This window comes from Canis aureus, chromosome 26 (assembly GCF_053574225.1).
Source record: "Canis aureus isolate CA01 chromosome 26, VMU_Caureus_v.1.0, whole genome shotgun sequence".
Lineage (NCBI taxonomy): Eukaryota > Metazoa > Chordata > Mammalia > Carnivora > Canidae > Canis > Canis aureus.
In genome coordinates, this window is record NC_135636.1 from 28689558 (window position 1) to 28710770 (window position 21213).

The window sequence follows — 21213 nt, forward strand, 5'->3', positions numbered from 1 at the left end:
TAAAATTTTGTACTGCTTTATGATGAGTTTAGTCTGGTATCCTTTTCAACTAAGTATTGGTTCTCTGGGTCTGCCCTGGGCAGAGCATTTCATGCTTTGGCCAGAAACCAGCAGAGGCAGCCTAGGCCCTGACCTTTTGTCAGAAGCACTGACACAGGTCCTAATTAGAAATGGATCGATAATGGTCCTGCAGCCAGGCCTGGGGAGACTGGGAGGAGGCTAGAGGGGTGCTCCTAACTAGGGAGAATCTGATTACCATTAAGTGGCTCTGGTTACACTTGTCAACACAACGGTTTTGCTGGAATAGCGCTCTTCCCCTGGGAATAGCAGGCAGGGCTGCCCTGAGCAGACTGAGAAATGGTTAACTTGTACTCCCTTTGATATGTTTTCCTCACCTCTATCTATAAACCTACATATAACATGATGCTAGGTACATAGTACAGGTGTCCTCTTCAGATGGAAAAATCACTTATTAAATACCTAAGAGTTAAATGCTGATTTAAAGCCCTTTTGTTTGTTTATTCCTCCTAATAACCTACTGGGATAGGTTTGAAGAGGAAACTAAAGCTCAGAAAAGCGAAACGAGTTGGCTATCCTTGTGTCACATAGCATGTTCTTTATTGTACTACAGTATAACATTTCTGAGCATTTGCAATAGTGATTCTAAGTTGATGAACCGTTTTCTACCAGAGCCATCCCTTTCTTTCTTTTTTTTTTTTTAAAGATTTTAATTATTTATTCATGAGAGACCTAGAAAGAGGCAGAGACACAGGCAGAGGGAGAAGCAGTCTCCCTGCGGGGAGCCTGATGCAGGACCCAATCCCAGGACTCCAGGAACACAACCTGAGCCAAAGGCAGATGCTCAACCAGATGCTCAACCACTGAGCCACCCAGGCGTCCCAACCTTATCTTTTTACAGATTGAACTGGAGCTCAGGCCGTCTCCCCGTAAAGCCCTTCAAATACTAAAGGAGATTCTTAAAAATCATTGATGAGGAGTATTGGGGGCGGGGGGGATGCTCTGCTTGCTTTTGCTTTCTCATCTCCTTTCCACAGTCCCTAAGGAATGAGCATGCTTTAATGGGAGAGATCAATCATCATTTGGGATCAATGGGAGAACTTCCTCCTTCAAGGAGTTCAGAGTCAGGTTTCTGAACTGGCCGTGTGCAAGGAGGGGGAAGGGATTCATGACTGGATATTTCTAGGCATTGTAGTAGCTGAGGGCTTAACATGCTCAGCTACCAGTTGTGGTCAAATTCCCCCTGTGGTTGATCATTCAACAGATATTTGTTGAGTATTTCCTGTGTGTCAGGGCTTGTGCCAGTGCTAAAGATTCCCAGATGTAGACCCATTCTCTGCCATGAAAGACCTCACAATCTAGCATCAGAGTCCAGCAAGGAAACAAACCACAGTAGTGGAGGCATGTGCAAGAAATTCTGGGATTACAGGCATGGTGGTGGGCTTTCCTAGGGAGGATAACTTTGATCTGTGCTTCTTGAAGGAAGAGGAAGAGTTGAGACAGGCAAGGCAAAGAGGAGGGTCACTCCAGACTAGGGGATTAGCACAAAGAAAAGCATAAAAATGTGGCTAGGAACTCCTGACCAAAGGGTAGACATTAACAAAGTCCCTAACTTGTAGCAAATCAGAATGTCCATCTAAGCTCTTGTCCCTTGCTAGACTTGGGGCTGTAATAGTAGCTACTGAATGGCAGTAATACAGGAGCAGGAGGAGGGGAAAAGGAGGTAGATTGATTAGCAGAGGCTGACTGAATCTTCGTTTCTGGGAGGGAACTGAGGAAGAAAGCTGAAGAGCAGCAGCCCTTTGTCGTCTGGGCCGAGCCTGTAGAGGTGCATGCTGCGGGTTCTGGGCAGTGGTTTGAAAGCTTATCTGGCCCAGGCACATGGCTTCACTTCTCCCATGGCAGAATCCTCTGCTCCACTCAGCCCACCCCTCCGTTCTATGTTCTTTCAAAAAAAAGAAAAAGAAGTTAATGGAATCTGTTCAAAATACCCTGAAATGAAATTACATTTTTAACTCTAATTACCCTAATTAAAACTTGACAGCCGTAATCCTGGAATGGCAGATATGCTAAGTACCCCATGCCTCTGACAAGCTCATGTACCCAGATGGAATGTTGTTCTGTTCGGGGCATAGGAGAAAAATTCTTTGTGTGTTTGTTGTGGTGTTTTGTTTTTGTTTTTTTTTCCCCCATCAGCAATTTAGTCTTTGGCTTCATAGCTTCTCCAAGCTAAGATAGCCATACTTGTGGGCTATAGGCTTGCCCAGGACCTTTAATCTCAGTGGAGATCCCTTTGCAGAGGTCATACTCCTAGGGATTCTTAACCACATACCTTGGAGTTTCCTTTTCAGTTGAGGTTAGACTGCATGCCCTGAGCGTTTTCCTGGGTAAGATCCCCTGCCTTCAGGGACGAGGGATCTGTGCTTGTTAGAAGACTGTCTGCTGATCTAGAGCTAAATACGGGTCTGGGATCAGTTTATGGCTGTTATTAAGGATATAGTTTGAGGTCAGGGATGGGAGCTCTGAAAATAAGATGTGTCTTCTCTTCCCATATCTCAGCACAGGCTAGAACCACCTAGTAAAATGCTGGGTCTTAACTAGTTACCTGGCCAGTCCCAGGGAACACAACGGGGCATGGGAGGGGGTAGCAGGAGAAGAGGCAGCTCTTGAAGCAGACTGAAGGCTCTGTTGATGCTGTGAGTCATATCATGGTTTTGTTAGAAACAAAGGTCCCCATGTTCTGGTGACCTCCTTTCAGCCCAGAAGCCAAGCCTTTTCAGTCAGCGGACACTGGCTGATGTGTTAGGTACTGCAAGGGATACGGAATTGAATATGGCACAGTACTTGCCCTTGTGAAGCTGACAGTTGTGGGGGAGTGGGGGAGGCACTGGTGGGTGAGGGACAGCCATGTACATATGACTAATTATATAAGGCAAGCAAACACTTTTCACAGGTGTTGCCATATGAACTTGTCCCTGAATAGGTATCAATGGAGGCATTGCAGGTATCAGGGAATAGCATGGGGGGAGAGGTAGGAAGTTGCCAAGTGACAGTCTGCTGTGATTGGAATTCACCGTGCAGGGGAAGGATGTGGTAGAGGGTGGAGGTAGAGTTTAAACTTTTATCTTGTAGGCAAAGGGAATCTATGAAGGTGCAGTGCTTGTCTTAATGAGTGTGTATGATGGATTGGGAGCCAGGGTGATTGGAGACAGTAGATTAGTTAAATAGGTATCAGCAGACTATGGCCTATGGGCTGAATCCAGTCTGTGGCCTCTCTTCATAAGATTGTGCTGGGGTACAGCTGCATTTGTTTGTTTCTTTATGAGTGTTTTCATACTACAATGGCAAAGCTGAATACTACAGAGATTGCTATAGCCCACAAAACCTAAAAATACTTTCTGGCTCCATACAGAAAATGTTTGCTGGCCTGAGTTAGAGGGTAATTATGAAAGTTCTCTAAAGCCTGAAATGAATTGGAGGTATCAAATGAGACTTTGCAGAAGGGACTGCATGATTTAGCAAAGACTCTAGCCCTGCCTACCTCTCAAAATTTTATATAGGTCAAATTTGCTGAAAGTCACCATGGTCACAAAAGTACACAGGATGCCAGTAAGTCCTGATTTGCCCTTATTAGCTCTATGACCTTGGAAAAATCACTTGTCAGAAGTTCAGGTGAATATAGTAAATAGAACAAAGAAAGGATTCAGATTATTCCACATGGTGCAGAGCTGTTACTCTGCCACTTTGTACTTCCAGTTTATAAGTCTGAGCGCCCTCTAATGGAAAACACAAATATCCTCAATCTGGAACATAGTTTGTCTTGAGAAGTTGGGGATGGGTGAACAAGAAGGTTTTGATACCTAGAGCAGCTGGCATTGTGGGCAAGAGGCTCATTCTTTGAGGACACTGTGTACCCATTTTCTTCCTTAACCATTTAGACTTATTCTAGCCACATTGAACAACTACCCTTCAGCTTCCAGAGCATATTAGGCCTTTGTAAAACCAAAGACTGGATTTATTTCTCTATCACCTCTCCCAGCCAGAAACTGTATAAGTAGCACTTGACATCACTTATGAGTTGCTCCTTACCACTATACTGAACCCCATATGCCTCCCCTTTTCCTAGAACATTGTACATCTGCCCTGTAGGATGTACAAAAAAACACTAGATGGGGATATGGCAGTCGTGGGTTTCATTTTATTTATTTATTTATTTATTTATTTATTTATTTATTTATTTATTTATTTATGATAGTCACAGAGAGAGAGAGAGAGAGAGAGAGGCAGAGACACAGGCAGAGGGAGAAGCAGGCTTCATGCACCGGGAGCCCGACATGGGATGCGATCCCCGGTCTCCAGGATCACGCCCTGGGCCAAAGGCAGGCGCCAAACCGCTGTGCCACCCAGGGATCCCCAGTCGTGGGTTTCAAAGCTTACTATGTGACCTCAGCCCCTTTGTTTCGTGTCTCTGGTCCTTTTGTAGGCTCCAATACAAATGACTTTAGTCACCTCTTGGAATTTGAGAGTTCTTCTCTAAGATTCAGAGCACCGCTCTCCCCAACCCCCTATGTTCCCCTTCTCCTTTCAATTTAGAATATTAGTATATTCCCACACTTGATCTACTTGAAATTCTCTGCATTTGACTGTGAGTAGAGTAGTAGTCCTGTCTCTAGCTGTTTTTACCGCAGGCTTCAGGAACTGGCACTCAGTCTAATTACTGGAGTGGAAAAGGCTGTGGAGGTCATGTCCATGTGATCCTAGAGGTTCAGCAAGGCATGGTGTCTCTAGGATGGGCAGTCTATTCAGTACGGGCAAACATTTGGCCCTGAGCATCCATGATACAGTAGAGGAAGGTGTTCATCCAGGCAATTTACAGACTTTTTCCTATTTATCTCACAGCTCTGAGATAGGTGATATTATCTGTCTTTTATAGATAGTGGGAATTTATTAGAGGATCATTCAGGAGACAGTGACTGACTCATTGAGGATAAAGGGAAACAAATACTCTTTGTTCCCAATAGGGGAGAGTGGTAGAGGAGACAGACAGGTAAGCTGTGATGGGAGCTCTAAGAGGATACACAAGAGTAGTTAAGTAACCGTGCCTACCCAGTTTGGGTGGCAGAGCCAGGGCTCAGCCCCAGGTCTGTCTGCAGGCTATTTCTATTGTACCATGTTACCTTTCCTGCTGAAGGGTGGGGAGGGCAGTAAACTCAAGTTCAGGTTCTTAGGCCTGCAGAATGGCCATTGATGGGGAAATCTGGCCTTGGATTCAAAGGTAGGCTTTAGTCTTAGGAGAGCCAGAGTTGTTAGGCGACTAAGGCAGAGGTTATGACAGGGACTTGGACCCAATTATAGAATAGAGCACAAGATTTTGTTACCTCTAAAAGGTGAAGCCCGGTGGTCAGCACTGGCAGTATCCTGGAATACTACAGGGAGCCCACCGTCAACTCTGGTAACAAATGGGGAGGAAGCATTGATATCCAGGCCCTGTGGGTAGAGGTTAGAGGTTGTGGCTAAGACGGATTTAAATATTTCCTGCCTGGAGTCAGAATTAGTTCAAGGACTGGATTGGAGTTGTTGCTGATCCTTACCTGAGATGATAGAGCTAGGATAGACTGTGAGAAGAAAGAGAAGAGGTTTTAGAGGCTGACAGGAGATGGTATTAAGGCAAAAAAAAAAAAAAAAAAAAAAAAAAAAAGCCTTGTTAGATTCTACAAATTATTCCAGTATAAGAACTTGAGCCATTTTCTTTTCAGTGCAGCTTTTCAAATACTGGCTCCTTTTCCCAGGGACTCTGTCTTCCTTTTTTTTCTGACCTTGGCTATCCAGGCAGGCCATGACTAGCTCTAGGCTATAACATTCTTCAGTCCTGCTGCTTCACTGTGCATCCTCTCCTCTTAAGCTCCCAATAGTGCTAGATTCAATTTCTTTATCTGTGACATATGGGGATTGGACTAGCTGACTGAGGTCCAGGTGTACTATCCACAGGACCTTCTTTTAGCCACTAGACCTGAAATTCATTTTTAAGGCTAACTTTGGATCCTGCCCTTTTGGTATCTATAGCCTTCATATAACTAAAAAAAAAAAAAAACACACACACAAAAATCTGTGCATTTTAGCTGGGATTCAGTTTAGTTTTTGTTTTTGTTTTTGTTTTGTTTTGTTTTTGACCATCTTCTTGCGATTTTAATTTTTGGGTAAAATTATCATTATTTCTTAGATTCCAGCTTTCTATCCCAGAACTGAGATTCTTGGGGCTGAGTCTATATCTAAAGAACATTGTGTGTTGCTTTTTAAGTACCTATTCAAAACCATTATGTGTAGGGGGACCTGGGTGGCTCAGTTGATAAAGCATCCTACTCTTGATTTCTGCTCAGGTCATGACCTCAGGGTCGTGAGATTGAGACCTGTGTCCTGGCTCTGTGCTGGGCCTGGCTCTGTACTGGGCTTGAAGCCTGCTAAAGATTCTCTCTCTCCCTATGGTCCTCTTTGTTGCCCTCACCCCCAGACACGTGCTTGGGTGCGCTCTCTTTGTAAAAACGAAACAAAACAAAAAACCAAACCAGGATGTGACCTTGAAACTTGCAGTTCCTGACTCCACATTGAGGACACCACGAAAGTCATTCTGTACTGTAGGAAGTCTGGATGTTGTGGGAAGTGCCCTGACTGGGAGTAGGAATCTGGCCCTTTCACTGACTTCCTTCTGTGACTTTGGACAGATCCTCCTGCCACTCTGGTCTGCCCTTTCTAAAATGGTGGGTCCTCTTCCAACTCTGGTCTCAGTGGGGACAGAAAGCCATCATCTACACAGTTCAGTTGCAGAGCACTGTCTGGCCCAAGCTTTGGTGTGTGGGTTACAGATAATAAAGCCTTAGATTCTCCCTTCCAATTAGGGAGGGGGAAGGGGAACCATCCAACTGTCTCATTAGCATGGAGAAAAGAAAACAGTAATTACTGGTGGCTCCCTTGATGATTCCTGCAGGGTTGGTTCTTTTAGGGAAAGAGGAGGGGGAAACTAGAGACAGCTTTAGCTGAGGAAGGAGAAGTGCTGTTAGCTGTTTAGAAAATTTCAGAGGCAAGAATGATTGTCTTGCACATCTGTTGTATTCTCTGGACATTCCTCCAGGCAGCCTAGAGACTGCCTGGATTGAGTTTCAACTATTTATGGCATGAATAATGTTCTCATTCACGGACATGGACTAGGCTCAAGAGCCCTAACGTCACCTGTCAGTAAGACACCAGCTGCCCTTGAGGCCCTCCTTTTGTGATATGCTGGGCATCCTGACACCTGTCTTTGTTGGGGAGTAGTGGAGAGTTTTACTGAGCTATTTTGTGACCTGGCTGCATTTTTATGATGTAGTGAGTCATCTTTTTAGCCCCCATGGCAAACCACAGCCAGTTGGTTTATTATGCCTGGGCATAGGCAGCCCCACAGTAGAGTCAGTCATAAGATTCAAGGTCAGGTATCCTTGTGAGTGGGAGCAGTCTGGTAGAATTGCAGGGCCATAGGGTATGGTCAAGGCTGGGAAAAGCAGGCCTCACAAAGATTGAGGCAGAGTTTTGAGGCCAAGAGGTTAGGAGACAGCTAGAAAAGAACAAATAGATTGGCAAGCATGGCTCCTGGGACAAAGGCTATTTGCTCAGTGCCCAATCTTATGTTCCCTGCTGGTTGTGGGCAGTTGTGCACCCTCATGTGCTGATCACATCACAAGTGGGTCTGAGGCCACCCGCAGGTGAGCCCCCTGTCTGAGCGTGGAGCTGTTATGCTATGATTATTTCCTGGGTCTGCTTATTCTTGCCTTGGTTGCTGCCCCAGAGACCTAAAGAACCAGCTTCTATTTTCTTCCCCTCTCCAGAGAAAAATACCATTTCATCAATAGCTCTTTCAGTCAGTCTTCTTGTAGGCTCTGGAGATTATCCTTCTCTAAACAGCAAAAGTTCGATAGGGACATACTATTTAAAAAAAATTTGTTTAACAAATATAGGAGATGATTTCTTCTGTCAAAATCTTTCCTTAGCCCCCTGAAGCACTCCCTTTTGCTTGGTGCCCCACCTTTCCAAAAGCCTTTGATGTTCAGGATTCAGTTCTTTCCCAAATTTTCTCTCACTTCTGGCTCCTTTCCTCTAGTTGCCATATGTAGTTTCTGGTTTCTGTGTACTCCTGTAGAATTTGTCCTTTATTATTATTTTTTAAATTATTATTATTATTTTTTTTTTTTGTGGAATGTACAAAATAATGGCCTGACTCTGGAAGGAGTGCTTTTCAGACTAAATTGTAGTCATCTGGACCATAGTAAAGTGCTTCCCCAAAATAGGGTCTGTATGCACATCCAGGACATGGTACCTGTTGTCTTGCAAAGGTGTTCATAGCATTGTATTCCCTCCCAGTATTAGATGTTTTAATCAGGTATTTGAGTTCAGCCCAGGCTGAACCTCTCATGGCTTCTTGACTCTTTGATAATTTTTTTTTTTTTTTTTTTTTTTAAGATTTTATTTAGGGATGCCTGGGTGGCTCAGCGGTTGGGTGTCTGCCTTTGGCTCAGGGCATGATCCTGGAGTCCTGAGATCGAGTCCCACTCGGGCTTCCTGCATGGAGCCTACTTCTCCCTCTGCCTATGTCTCTGCCTCTCTCTTGGTGTCTCTCATGAATAAATAAAAAAAAAGATTTTATTTATTTTTAGAGAGTGTGAGAGACAGTGAGATCACGAGCTGGGGGAATGGGCAGAGGGAGGGAGAAGCAGACTCTCCTTTGAGCAGAGAGCCCGATGCAGGACTGGATCCCAGGACCCTGGGATCATGACCTGAGCCAAAGGCAGGCCTTTGAGCCATTCAGGTGCCCTGCTTGGTAGAGTCTTAGAACATCTTGTGCTTTTGGGTGATAGCCAATTTGGAATAGTCCCTCTCTCTCTCCTCTCCCACTACAATAACTGGCTGAGAGCCCCTTGGGAAGGCCTGGTAAGCTAAGTCCTACAAGTCCGGAACTTGATGGTACACTTGCATTCCACCTCTGCCCCTTTTTTCCCCAGGCATGCAAAACCAGTAGTTGCTCCATCAAATACAAAATGGGAGAATTTGATCCATTTTCTGAAACTCAGTGGTGCCTATATGTGGGGGCGGGGGCTCTTTATTTTTGAGCACAAGAAAGTGCCAGGTATGTAGTAGAAAGAACAGTCTTTGAGTCAGACTGTGGTTCCAGTTAGTTCTGTTTCCTAGCTGTGTGATATTAGACAAGTTCTTTCTCTGAGGCTCAGTTTTTCCTGTAAGATAGGGATAATTCTTCTGACCTCAAAAGGGTTATTAGGAATCAATGAAAATAGGGATGCCTGGGTGGCTCAGTGGTTGAGTGCCTGCCTTTGGCTCAGGGTGTGATCCTGGAGTCCTGGAATCGAGTCCCACATTGGGCTCCCTGCATGGAGCCTGCTTCTCCCTCTGCCTGTGTCTCTGCCTCTCGCTCTCTCTGTGTCTCTCATGAGTAAATAAATAAAATATTTTTTTTTAAAAAAAGAATCAATGAAAATAATTAAAGCTTTGGCTATAGGACATGATAGGTATTTAATAGCAGTAATGGCAAATGTACATTTCTTTTTTTCCTCCTAGACCATTTTGTTGCCTTTTTTTTTTTTTTTAAAGATTTTATTTATTTGTTTATGAGAATACACAGAGAGGAGAGAGAGAGGCAGAGACACAGGCAGAGGGAGAAGCAGGCTCCATGCAGGGAGCCCGATGTGGGACTCGATCCCAGGTCTCCAGGATCAGGCCCTGGGCTGAAGGCCGCGCTAAACCGCTGAGCCACCCGGGCTGCCCCATTTTGTTGCTTCTGATTCATTCTTTTGTGGTACTTAAATGGAATAACAATACCTATTATTGAGTCACTTTTGCCAGGCTCCGAGATAAGGGCTTTCCCATGCTGTCTCATTTATTTTCCTAATAAAACATTGATGAAGCAGGAGCAATTTTTAATAAATGTAGGAAACTAATGTATAGAAGGTCAGTACCTTGCCTAAGGTCACAAAGCTAGTTATGAGACAGAGCTAGGATTCAAACCCAGGTGTCTGATTTTTTTTTTTTTTTTTAATTTTTATTTATGATAGGCACACACAGAGAGAGGAGAGAGGCAGAGACACAGGCAGAGGGAGAAGCAGGCTCCACGCACCGGGAGCCTGACGTGGGATTCGATCCCGGGTCTCCAGGATCGCGCCCTGGGCCAAAGGCAGGCGCTAAACCGCTGCGCCACCCAGGGATCCCAGGTGTCTGATTTTAGTCTGAGCTCTTCATCACTGAATTGGTCATTACTACTTTTACTTTTTCTGAGCAATGTGTGACTTCTGGGGTGTGTGTGTGTGTGTGTGTGTGTGTGTGTGTGTGTGTTTTTCTCTCCACTTGGACCTCTTGGGATTTGCATGCATGTAGCTTATGAACTTCTTTTAGTCTTGGTTGGTACCTGTCTTTTGATGTAGATACAGACAATGACACTGTCTGCCACAGTTCTTCCTAATCCTTTCACTCAGAGCAGACCCTTCAAATGAAAAGTGATGTAGCTACCTTGCTTGCTTGCTTTCGAGACCATCCCCTCATTCCTTTACCGTTCACATAAAACTAAGTAAATTTACTGTTCTTACCAGTTTTTTTTTTTTTTTTTTTTGATCCCTCAGAAGATCCTTCAGAAGAACAGATTGAGGGCAGCCCCGGTGGCCCAGCGGTTTAAGTGCCGCCTTTGGCCTGGGGTGTGATCCTGGAGACCTGGGATCGAGTCCCACATCGGGCTCCCTGCACGGAGCCTGCTTCTCCCTCTGCCTGTCTCTCTCTCTCTCTCTGTCTCTGTTTCTCTGTCATGAATAAATAAATAAAATCTAAAAAAAACAAAAACAAAAACAGATTGATAAAGAAATTAAGGTCCAAGAAGGTGAAAGAACTTGTTCAGGGTCACACAGTGAATTAGAGGTAGAGCTGGAACTAGCTGTTAGGTTTTCTGACTCTGAGCCCAGTGCTTTCTCTACTAATTTAGTAAGCAGGAGAGGTATGTATGTATAATTTACAGATGAGACCTAAAGAAGGTTAAGCTATATTAGGACCCAGGATCTAGAGAGTTCTGAGGGAGGGGCCTTGCTTCATCCATCCACATCTTCACCCCAGTTCTTTCACACTTATTTGAGGAACTCAGCAGAAAGGGAGTAATGCTTTCCCCTTAGGGTTCAACAAAGCTTTCATGACAAGGAGCTGTGGCAAAGCATCCAGAGGATGTCATTGTCTCCTCATCCATAAGGAAGGTTGGATTCCCAAGGCTTACTAGCCTGCAAGAACTCTTATAGAAGGAGCAGAGGAGTATCAGAAGAATCTATGTATCTTTGACTTCTGCAAACTTTAGCCTTAACCTAGGTGGGCTGGGACAGGGTAGTGGTAAGTACTGAGGTTGGGAGCCCTGAGGAATGAGTTTTATTTTACCTGTTGCTGGTATATTTAGTTTGGGGTTGGGGACAAGCAAGTTCCCTTCATTTGAAATTTATAAAGAGGAATTCCTACTGTTGCTCTTTAAAAAAACCAAATAAATCTTTGGTTCTGGTACCAGAAAAGAAACCTTTCCCAAAGTCTGGGCCTCAGACAGTTCCTTCCTTTTTGCCTCCTTCCTAACTTCTCTCCTTTTACCCTTTCCTCTCCCTCTATTTTCTCTTCCTGCCCAGCTTCCCTTCTTATTCTTTTCTCTCCTCACCTCTCCGTAACTCCTGAAAACAAGAACAAGAAAAGGGAATCTTCAGACAGCAGATTAGTAGATAGCTGGGATTAAAAATAATGGGGCCGAGAGTCATAACATGGGAGCTAGAGATTTTGGACCTTACTTCTAGACCTCAGAACAAAGGTTCTTGGAGAAGAGGCTTATTCATTCATTCATTTACTCATATATAGTGTCTCCTAAGTATAACCTGCCAGACTATGTGTCAGATACTTAGGAGATTCCAGTTAATAAGACCCTAAATCTGCCAATAAAATAATAGTCTTATGGGGAAGACATAGTAGAAGTGTATCTTCTCCCATACTCCCCCATTCAAATCATTGGATTAAAAAAAAGTTTTAAGTAATCTCTATAGTCAACATGGGGCTCAAGTTCACAACTCTGAGATCAAGAGTCTCTCGGGTTCTTTCAGCCCCAAATCACTGGATTTTTCAGGTAGAAACAACTTTAGAGTTTATCTGGGCCTCTAAATCATGAAGTAAGCAAACATATATAGGCTTTGGAGTAAAGTAAAGTAGGCCTGGGTTCACATTCTAGTTCTGCTACCTACTAGCTGTTTGACCTTAAATGGTACTCTTAACCTTTCCAGTATTCAGTTCCCTTGGATATAAAATGGGCATGACATCATCTCTTCACAGGGTATTATGAGGGTCAGCTTCATAACACCTAGCCCAAATCCTGATGCATATTAGCATGTATCTTTCTATCATTCTGCATCAAGGCTTGGCGAAAGTCCTTGCTTCTGTGAAACTGAGGCCATCTCCAGTCAGCCTGATTTCTTTCTCCGTGTTTTTTGTTTTTTGTTTTTTTTTTTTTTTTTTTTTTAGAGATTTTATTTATTCATAGAACAGAGAGAGAGGCAGAGACACAGGCAGAGGGAGAAGCAGGCATCATACAGAGAGCCTGACGTGGGACTCGATCCAGGGCCTCCAGGATCATGCCCTGGGCTGCAGGCAGTGCTAAACCGCTGCGCCACCAGGGCTGCCCTCTTTCTCCGTTTTTACGATACATGGAGCACTCTTTGTACTGTTGGGTCCTGCCTGATATTATTAGTAATCCTTTGCAGGAATTTCACATAGTCCCACCCTGGAATGCAAGGATAAGAACTGTTCTCACTCATCCCTGTGTCATCTATAATCCCTAACTTAGAGCTGTGACCATGACCAACCAGGCCCAGAAAGTATTTTTTGATGGATTGGTTAGAAGGCTTCTATAAATATGCTCAGTGTTCTGTAGTGAAAGAAAGAGCTATTAGAGATCTGGCCTGGAATCTCCCATCCTAACTCTTCCCCTACCTCCTCTTCTGTTACTGCAATGATTCTCACAAAATCCCTGTCCTATAATCAGGATGGGGGTCGGATCTCCATTTTGTAGAAATCTGATGCTCAAATTAGACCCAAGTCCTTTGTTAGGTAATAGATCCTGAGTAAGGTAAGAATAGCAGAAATGAAAACAAATCTTTAACCAACTAGGTCTTCATTCTCCGGCACCAGCAGGAATCTTTACAAGGAAGAGAGAACAGAGGAACTGGTTTTGAGGCTTTAGCTGATGATGAGGTCAGAGCCAGGTGTAGTCACAGAGATGATTCAAGAATATGATAGTGGTAAGAAGGGGTTCAGGATAACTTCATAGATTTACTAGGCCTTGAAGACTAAGACAGATTTGAATATGTACAAATGAAAATGGGCATGATGAACATTGAGAGTCAGTGCCTATAGAAGAACGATTATACCATTTGTTGAACTATGGAGGCTGAAAACTAGGAGATGAGTTCAGTTTGGTGACATTTTGATTTGGAGGTGCTAATAGTCCATTCCCCTTACTGTGCACCTCCTACTATCTGTCTTTGTCCTTTGACCCAGGCCTATAGAGATCCTTCAGTTCCATGTATTTGCTGCTTTGCTTCCAGGCCGGGAGCCCCCAGAGACCCCCTTACCCATGTCTTAAAACAACTGTCACTCTGTCTGAAGTAAGATAGTCATGTAAGATTCTTAGCCTGGTACCTAGTCTGTTTCAAAGTGTACATTCCGTGATAGTAGCTGTTAAATGGCTGTTGTTGTGGTTATCATTGCTTTCTGATCATAGTAGCTAGAAATTGGAGAAACATCTGGAACCAACTGATTGAAGGACTCAAGAGTCATTCACTTGGTATTCAGTAAGAATCCTGAACTCTGCAAGTAAATGGAATAAATTTCAGGCTGGGTATAAATGAGGCTCTGAGCCATATTGGGTAGGACTAGAGAATGTTTACTGTCCATCACCCGCCCCTGCCCCGAAGTTGGTATTGTACGATATGGTTAAGAGGGCAGGGCAAGCCTTGGAGGTTGGACTCCCTGGTTCAAGTCTTAGCTCTACCTTCTGTTAGCTGTGTGACTTGGGCAAATTTACTTAACTGTGCCTCAATTTCCCTAATAGTAAAAATGGGGAAATAACACAGCAACCTTATAAGATTGTTGTACAGATTAAAGAGTTAATGCAGATAAAGGGTTTACAACGTTGCTTGGCATGAGCTACTGTTCTCCTTAACCCTGGAGTCCTCTCTATTCCACATTCCAGGTAAATACAGCTATTTCTCTGTTCTTCAACCATCCTCACCAGCAGCGGAGGGGATAAGTAAAGAAACCTGAAACCAGTTTTAGAGTTTGAAAACTTGAAAATTTGTCCCAGCTGGGGTCCAGGTTATCTAAGCCTGGAGGAACCTGGCCCAAGATTGATATAGAGAGTTGTCTAGATGACCTGAATTCCATTCCCAGTTTTTTTTTTTTTTCTTTAAGGTTTCTACATCAATGTGGAGCTTGAACTCTTGACCCTTAAATCAATAGTTGTAGGCTCTACTGACTGAGCCAGCCAGGTGCCCCTCCATTCCTAGTTCTGCCACTGATGTACTTTGACCTTGGGCAAGTCATCTAACTCTGAGCCTCTGTTTTCTCACATATAAAATAGGGAGCATAATTATTTTCTCCATATATATTTAGTATCTCATTCTTTCCATCACTACATTCTAGTTATATTGACTTTCTTGTTCCTTTAAGCATAACAAGCTTTTTCTTGCCTATTATTGCTGCAATTGGTATTCTCTCTTTCTGAAAGTCTTCCTTCAGATCTTTGCAGATCTTACTTCTTCACTTCATTCAGGTCTCTTTCTGGTGGTCAGCCCTTGGAGAAGTTTCCTTGATCATTTTATCTAAAATAGGCCTCATTCTCACTCGTCATTCTTTCCTCCCTTACTCTGGTTTATTTTCTTTAAGACACTTAGCATAACCTGAAATAATGTGTTTAATTATTAACCTATCTTTTGCAAAGATGCAGGACATGTGAGAGTAGGAACTTGGGATGCCTGTACTGACCTAAGTTTATGCCTGTTTTGAGCAGGACACTGACTGACTTCCCTCTGTTTTAGGTGAGCCCTGTTCGCAGAGGCACCTGGTGCTGACCCTGTAACCCAGAAGAGTTAATTGCAGGCTGAGCTCAGCCTTGGTATTGGTGAGTGAGGGTCTTGGGTAAACCCTGGGCAAGCTTGGGCCAAGATCAGGGTAATTAGTTTGGGGCTTATTTTTATCTTTAGTACAGGTAACTAACTTATGGACAGTTATTCTCCTACTCCATGTCTGAGAAATTGGCATAGGCAGCTTTCTGTACTGGGAGGAGAATTGAACCTGGTTTTCTTAGAACTGTTGTAAAATGGTTTGGGATCATTTGTGGTGAATAAGGCAAAAGCAAGCTTAGTTCCTTTTGGCTTCTGTTAGCTGCTTTGTCTTGGAGGTTATCTTGAACCTGGCAGCTAAACCCATTCTCCTCATAGCCCTTAGAAACTTTCCAGATTTCAGTCTTGACTGTGACCTACCAAGTCCATAGGTCAGCTTCAGAAGCTAGTTTTATCAGTCCTGGAAAATGTGATTATGAATGGTGGTGAGGATGAGTAAAAGAGTTGGGGCTGTGTTAAGAGAAAGTCAGGGGAAGCCTAGAGGGAAAACCACAGATGGTGAGACAAGAAGGGAAATCAACACATTAAGAACCAATTGTGTGGGGTGCCTGGGTGGCATAGTTGGTTAAGCATTTTGCCTTCAGCTCAAGTCATGATCTCAGAGTCCTGGGATTAAACCCTGTATCAGGCTTTCTGCTCAGCAGGGAGTTTGCTTCTCCTTCTCCCTCTACTCCTGCTTGCTCACTCGCTCACTCATGTGTGCTGTGTAATAAATCTTAAAAAAAAAAAAAAAAAAAATATATATATATATATATATATATATATATATATATATATATATAAAAGAACTAGTGGTGTTATGTGTCTCATTTAATCCAGACAAAACTCCATTTTATGACTGAGGGAATTGAGGCTCTGGAAGCTGAAATAATTTGCCTGGGGTTCACATCTGAGAATCTATAAAGCTGATATTAGAACCTCCTCAGTCTAATTGTAAATACCAGTGTTCTCCCTGACTTGGCAGGCTTTCCTTGTTAATTTCTCTGGAATCCTGATTTTTGTAAAATGAAGTTCAGGAAGACAGACCTCCTTAGGGATTCAGGAAGGGAGATCTAGTTATTTGAGGGCCCAGCAGGTAGGAGTTGGGATTCCTTCTGAGGCAGTGGCATTTCTAGTGAGGGAGCCAAGAGCCTAAAAGATAGGATCTTCTAGTAGTTAGAGGCCTAGGCTCAATATGACTAGAAGAAGAAAGCACCTGTAACACGTGAGATACTGTATAAAGACTTGGCCAGCAGAGATAGGGACCTGGTCAACTGGATTGGGGTTGGGAAACCTGGGTTATTAACTTCTCTCTCAGCATTTGTCCTTGGACAATCTCCCTTCCCCTACTTGTAAAATCGGAGTGCTTCCTTGCACCCCTACATATCTAATGTGTGTATGCCAGTCTGCAGGATGTTGTAGGAAATCAGATGAGAAATGCAAGTTGGATATTTTTGAATTGTAAAGCAGCATGACTGAATGAGAGAAAGTGAGAAGAGAGCATAAGTACCCTGGCACCTCAGTCCCTGACCTATTTGGCATTCCACTCCCCAAAGGGAAAAGAGAAGGTTTTCCTTTGGATATTTGTGTTGTAAATCTTTTCCCATGCTCTTCTCTTCCTCTTCTTGTGTAGATTCTACCTAAAGCTCAATCTTTCCACAAGGGAAGGGATTTTCCAAAGTACAGAGACCTAGCCAGGCAGCATCAGCAGCATGATTTGCAGCAGGTGGGCTGCAGAGTGCAGTTTTAAATGCACTCACACAGCCTGGCTTCAAGGCCACTGCTAGCACAGATATTAAAGCACTTTTCAAGGACCCATCCCCAGCATGTGTTTTCACTCACTAATTCCACATAGATGTTGCCTTGTTTCCTACTGTCTTGCTCAGAAAAGGAAGGCTGTTCCTATTCTGGCTTTAAGTACCCTGCCCATCCCCACCCCTTACCTCCAACTACTAGTGGAAAAGGCATTTATGCTATAGCCTCATAATCTTGTCAGAGGCCATGGTCATCCAGTTTTCCCACCATATCTCTTTTGCCATTGGCCAGTGACATAGGCCACTTTCTTCACATTCTGTAACTGGACATTTTGTTCTTCTCTCCGCCTGAGTGTGTACAGAGGGGTCTCTCCCCAACCTGGTGTTCTTGGAATCCACATTAGCCAATCTTCCATCCTACTCTGAATCTCCAGGCTCTTTCTGTCATCTCTTTTTGTCTGGTTAACCTAAGTTCTGTAGTTGCTGGCTTTCCTGTGGCCTGGGTGCCAAGTTTGGACCTTACTCTTTTTGTACCAGTGCCTTGTGAAGAAGTTCCATTATTGATTGTTTCAAAATATGAATGATTCCATGTAGTGTCTATTTAACATATTCAAGTTTCTACTAAAGACAAATTTGAACTAAAAAGGAGGCGAAGCATTGTCATTCTTAAGCCTTTGCACAGCACTAATTTATCTCTATTTTTATATGTTGTAATAGGTTTAGCAATCTAGTTTCTAAACTCGCATAAGATTCAAAAAGCATATCAAAAAGGGAGGAGGAGCTGCTGTATTAGCAGCTAGAGGTGAGAGCTGAGAGCTAATAGTAAGGGAAGGATGAAAGAATAGAAAGAGAAAACAAGTATGGAGGCCTTCAGTTTAGGGGCAGCAGTCCTACAGACCTGTGTGTGCTTCGGTGAAGCAGAGTTGCTAATTTTTAAGGTAGTTCTAAGTTCCTCTTGAGGCCAGAGGTATCAGAAAACACTAAATTATTTATCATGTCTACTATATTATCAGATGCTATACTGAATGCTCTGTATAAGTTGGTTTTATTTTCATAGCAGCTTGGGAGGTAGGTGGTGATATTCTCATTTTAGAAATTACTGAGGCTTCAAGAGAGACAAACAGTGAGGAAGAGCTAAGCTTAGAACCCAGAAGAATCCAGCTTTAGACAACTAAGTTTTTTCTATTATCCTATTTTGGCTCTTTCCCTGTGACCTAAACTGGTCTTTCTCAGCCTCTTCAGCCAGTGGTTTCCCTATGCCTTCTTTTTATTCGTTCTCCTATATAAAACTTTATTTTTTAAGACATTGATACAGTGAGTTTTTATTGAGTGTCAGCTCTGTGCCAGATACAGCTTTGAAATATAGCAATGAAGAAACTACTTTGGGCAGCCTGGGTGGCTCAGTGGTTTAGCGCCGCCTTCAGCCCAGGGCGTGATCCTGGAGACCCGAGATTGAGTCCCACGTCGGGCTCCCTGCACTGAGCCTGCTTCTCCCCCTCCCTGTGTCTCTGCCTCTCTTTCTCTCTTTCTGTCTCTCATGAATAAATAAAATCTTGAAAAAAAATTTTGCTCTTTTGTAGTTTACATTCTGGTAGAGGAAAACAGATAAACAAATGAATATGTATGAAGAAAAATAAAACAGGATAAGGGAACAGAGAGGTTCTTTGTGATGAAAAAAGGCCTCTGTGAGAAAGTAAATCTGTGCAAAAATACATAGGAACTAAAGTAGTGAGCTCTGTGTATATCTTGGGGGAATAACATTCCAGGCATAGAATTCAGCAAATTCAGAGAACCTGAAACTATAGCAAGCTTATTGTGTTTCAGGAGCAAAAGGAAGCCAAGTGGCTGCAAGTGGAGTAATCAAGAGGGAAAATGGAGTATGGAGAAGTCATAAGGATAGACAGGGACCCAGAACATGCAGGGCTTTATTCTGAGTGAAATAGGAAGCCATTGGATTGTGTTTAGAGGAATGATGTAATCTGACACCCAGTAAAAAAAAAAAAAAAAAAAAAAAAAAAAAAATCCCTCTGCCTAATTGTATCAGATAAGACCTCCTGCACAAGGTTGAATAGAATTGGTGAGAGCAGACACTCTTACCTTGTTCCCAATTTTAGGAAGAAAGTGTTCTGTCTTTCACATTAAGTATGGTATTGGCTGTAGAGTTTTTTATAGATGATTTTTATCAGGCTAAGTTCCCTTCTATTCTTAATTTACTGAGAGGTTTTACTATGGATAGGTGTTGGATTTTGTAGATTCCGTATTTTTTGTTCCTTGTTCATAACATGGCATTACATCAGTTGATTTTTGGATATCAAACCAACCTTGTATTCCAGAGAAAAATCCCACTTTGCCAGGGTATATGATCTTTTTGTTTTATTTTTTTCTTATAAAAGTATTATTTATTTATTTATTTATTTATTTATTTATTTTGCTCTTTTCTTTATTTTTATTGGAGTTCAATTATGATCCTTTTTAAATGGTGTTGGATTTGTGTTGCTATTTCGTTGAAGATTTTTGCATCTGTATTCATGAGACATATTGATTGTGTTGTTGTTTTTCTTGGAATGTGTTTGGTTTTGGTATCATAGTAATACTGGCATTATAGATTGAGTTGGAGAGTGTTTCCCTGTCCTTTGTTTTCTGAAAGAATTTGTGAAGGTTAGGTATTATTTTCTTTTTGATTGTGTGATAGAATTTACCAGGGAGGCCAGCCTTTACCAGAGGCTTTACTCTTTGGGAAGATTTTTCATTACTAATTTAATTTTGTTCTTTGTTTTTTGCTTCTTGTAGGTCTACTCAGGTTCGTTCTTTTTCCTTTTCCTTTTCCTTTTCCTCTTCCTCTTCCTCTTCCTCTTCCTCTCCCTCTCCCTCTCCCTCTCCCTCTCCCTCTCCCCCCTCCCCCTCTCCCCCTCTCCTTCTCTCCCTCTCTCCTTCTCTCCCTCTCCCTCCCCCCTCCCCCTCTCCCCCTCTCTCCCTCTCTCCCTCTCTCCCTCTCTCCCTCTCCCCCCCTCCCCCTCTCCCCCTCTGCCTCTCTCCCTCCCCCTCTCCCCCCCCTCCCCCTCTCCCCCTCCTCGAAAGATAGAGACAGAGGCAGAGACATAGAGGGAGAAGCAGGCTCCCTGTGCAGAGCCTGATGCGGAACTCAGTCCCAGGACCTTGGGATCACAACCTGAGCCAAAGGCAGATGCTCAACCACTTGAGCATCTGCCAGATTTTGTTTCTTTTTCAGTCATATTTGATAATTGTGCCTTTCTTGAAATGTTTTCATCTAGATTGACTTTTCTTTAAAGATTTATTTATTTATTTATTTACTTATTTACTTATTTACTTATTTACTTATTTACTTATTTATTTATTTATTTATTTATTTATTTATTTATTTATTTATTTATGATAGACATAGAGAGAGGCAGAGACACAGGAGGAGGGAGAAGCAGGCTCCATGCCGGGAACCCGACGTGGGACTTGATCCTGGGACTTCAGGATCACGCCCTGGGCCAAAGGCCGGCGCTAAACCGCTGAGCTACCCAGGGACCCCTAGATTGACTAACTTCTTGGTTTAAGATTGTTCATGGTTTCCCTCTCAATAAATAAATAAACAATAAAAATTGTTCATGGTATTCCTTTATAATCCCTTTAACTTCTATTAGATCAGTAATGATAACCCCTTTTTAAATCCTGCTTTTGGCAATTTCTTTTTTTTCTTGGTCAGTCTTGTTATGTGTTTGCCAATTATGTTGATGTTTTTAAAGAACCAACTTTTGGTTGCATTTTCTATTCCATTGATTTCTTCGTATCGTCTTTCTTATTTTCTAACTTTCGTACGGGCTAATTTGCTCTTCTTTTTCTAGTTTCTTAAGACTTGGGTTGTTTTTGTTTTTTTAAGTTTCTTTTTGTTGTTTATTCATGAGAGACACAGAGAGAGAGAGAGAGAGAGGCAGAGACACAGGCAGAGGGAGAAGGATGCTCCATGCAGAGAGGCTGACATGGGACTCGATCCCAGGTCTCCAGGATCACACCATGGGCCGAAGGCAGGCGCTAAACCGCTGAGCCACCCAGGGATCCCTAGTTTTGTTTTGTTTTGTTTTGTTTTAAATTGGCTTTGCATCCCAAATGAAAAGTCTTCAGGCTTGAGTGATGTGTGGGCTGTCAGTGTGCCCCTGATGTGGTAGTCTCTGCAGAATTATGTGATGCTTCAGAGAGGGCCTAACTCAGGAACAGTGGGGTAGACAAGTTGTCTGCATTGTATG

General features: G+C 43.0%; 1 protein-coding gene across 6 annotated transcripts in view; it reads left to right on the plus strand.

Annotated features, from left to right (window-relative positions):
- RALY (RALY heterogeneous nuclear ribonucleoprotein) overlaps positions 1-21213 on the plus strand; it is a 152443-nt gene that overhangs the window by 90366 nt on the left and 40864 nt on the right. For 4 of the 6 annotated variants that reach the window (XM_077872804.1, XM_077872802.1, XM_077872807.1 and 1 more), the window contains exon 2: positions 15147-15229. The exons of the other annotated variants lie outside the window; for them this stretch is intronic. The gene's annotated coding sequence lies outside the window, so the exon portion shown is untranslated. The remainder of the gene's footprint in view (positions 1-15146; positions 15230-21213) is intronic. 6 annotated transcript variants of the gene reach the window in all.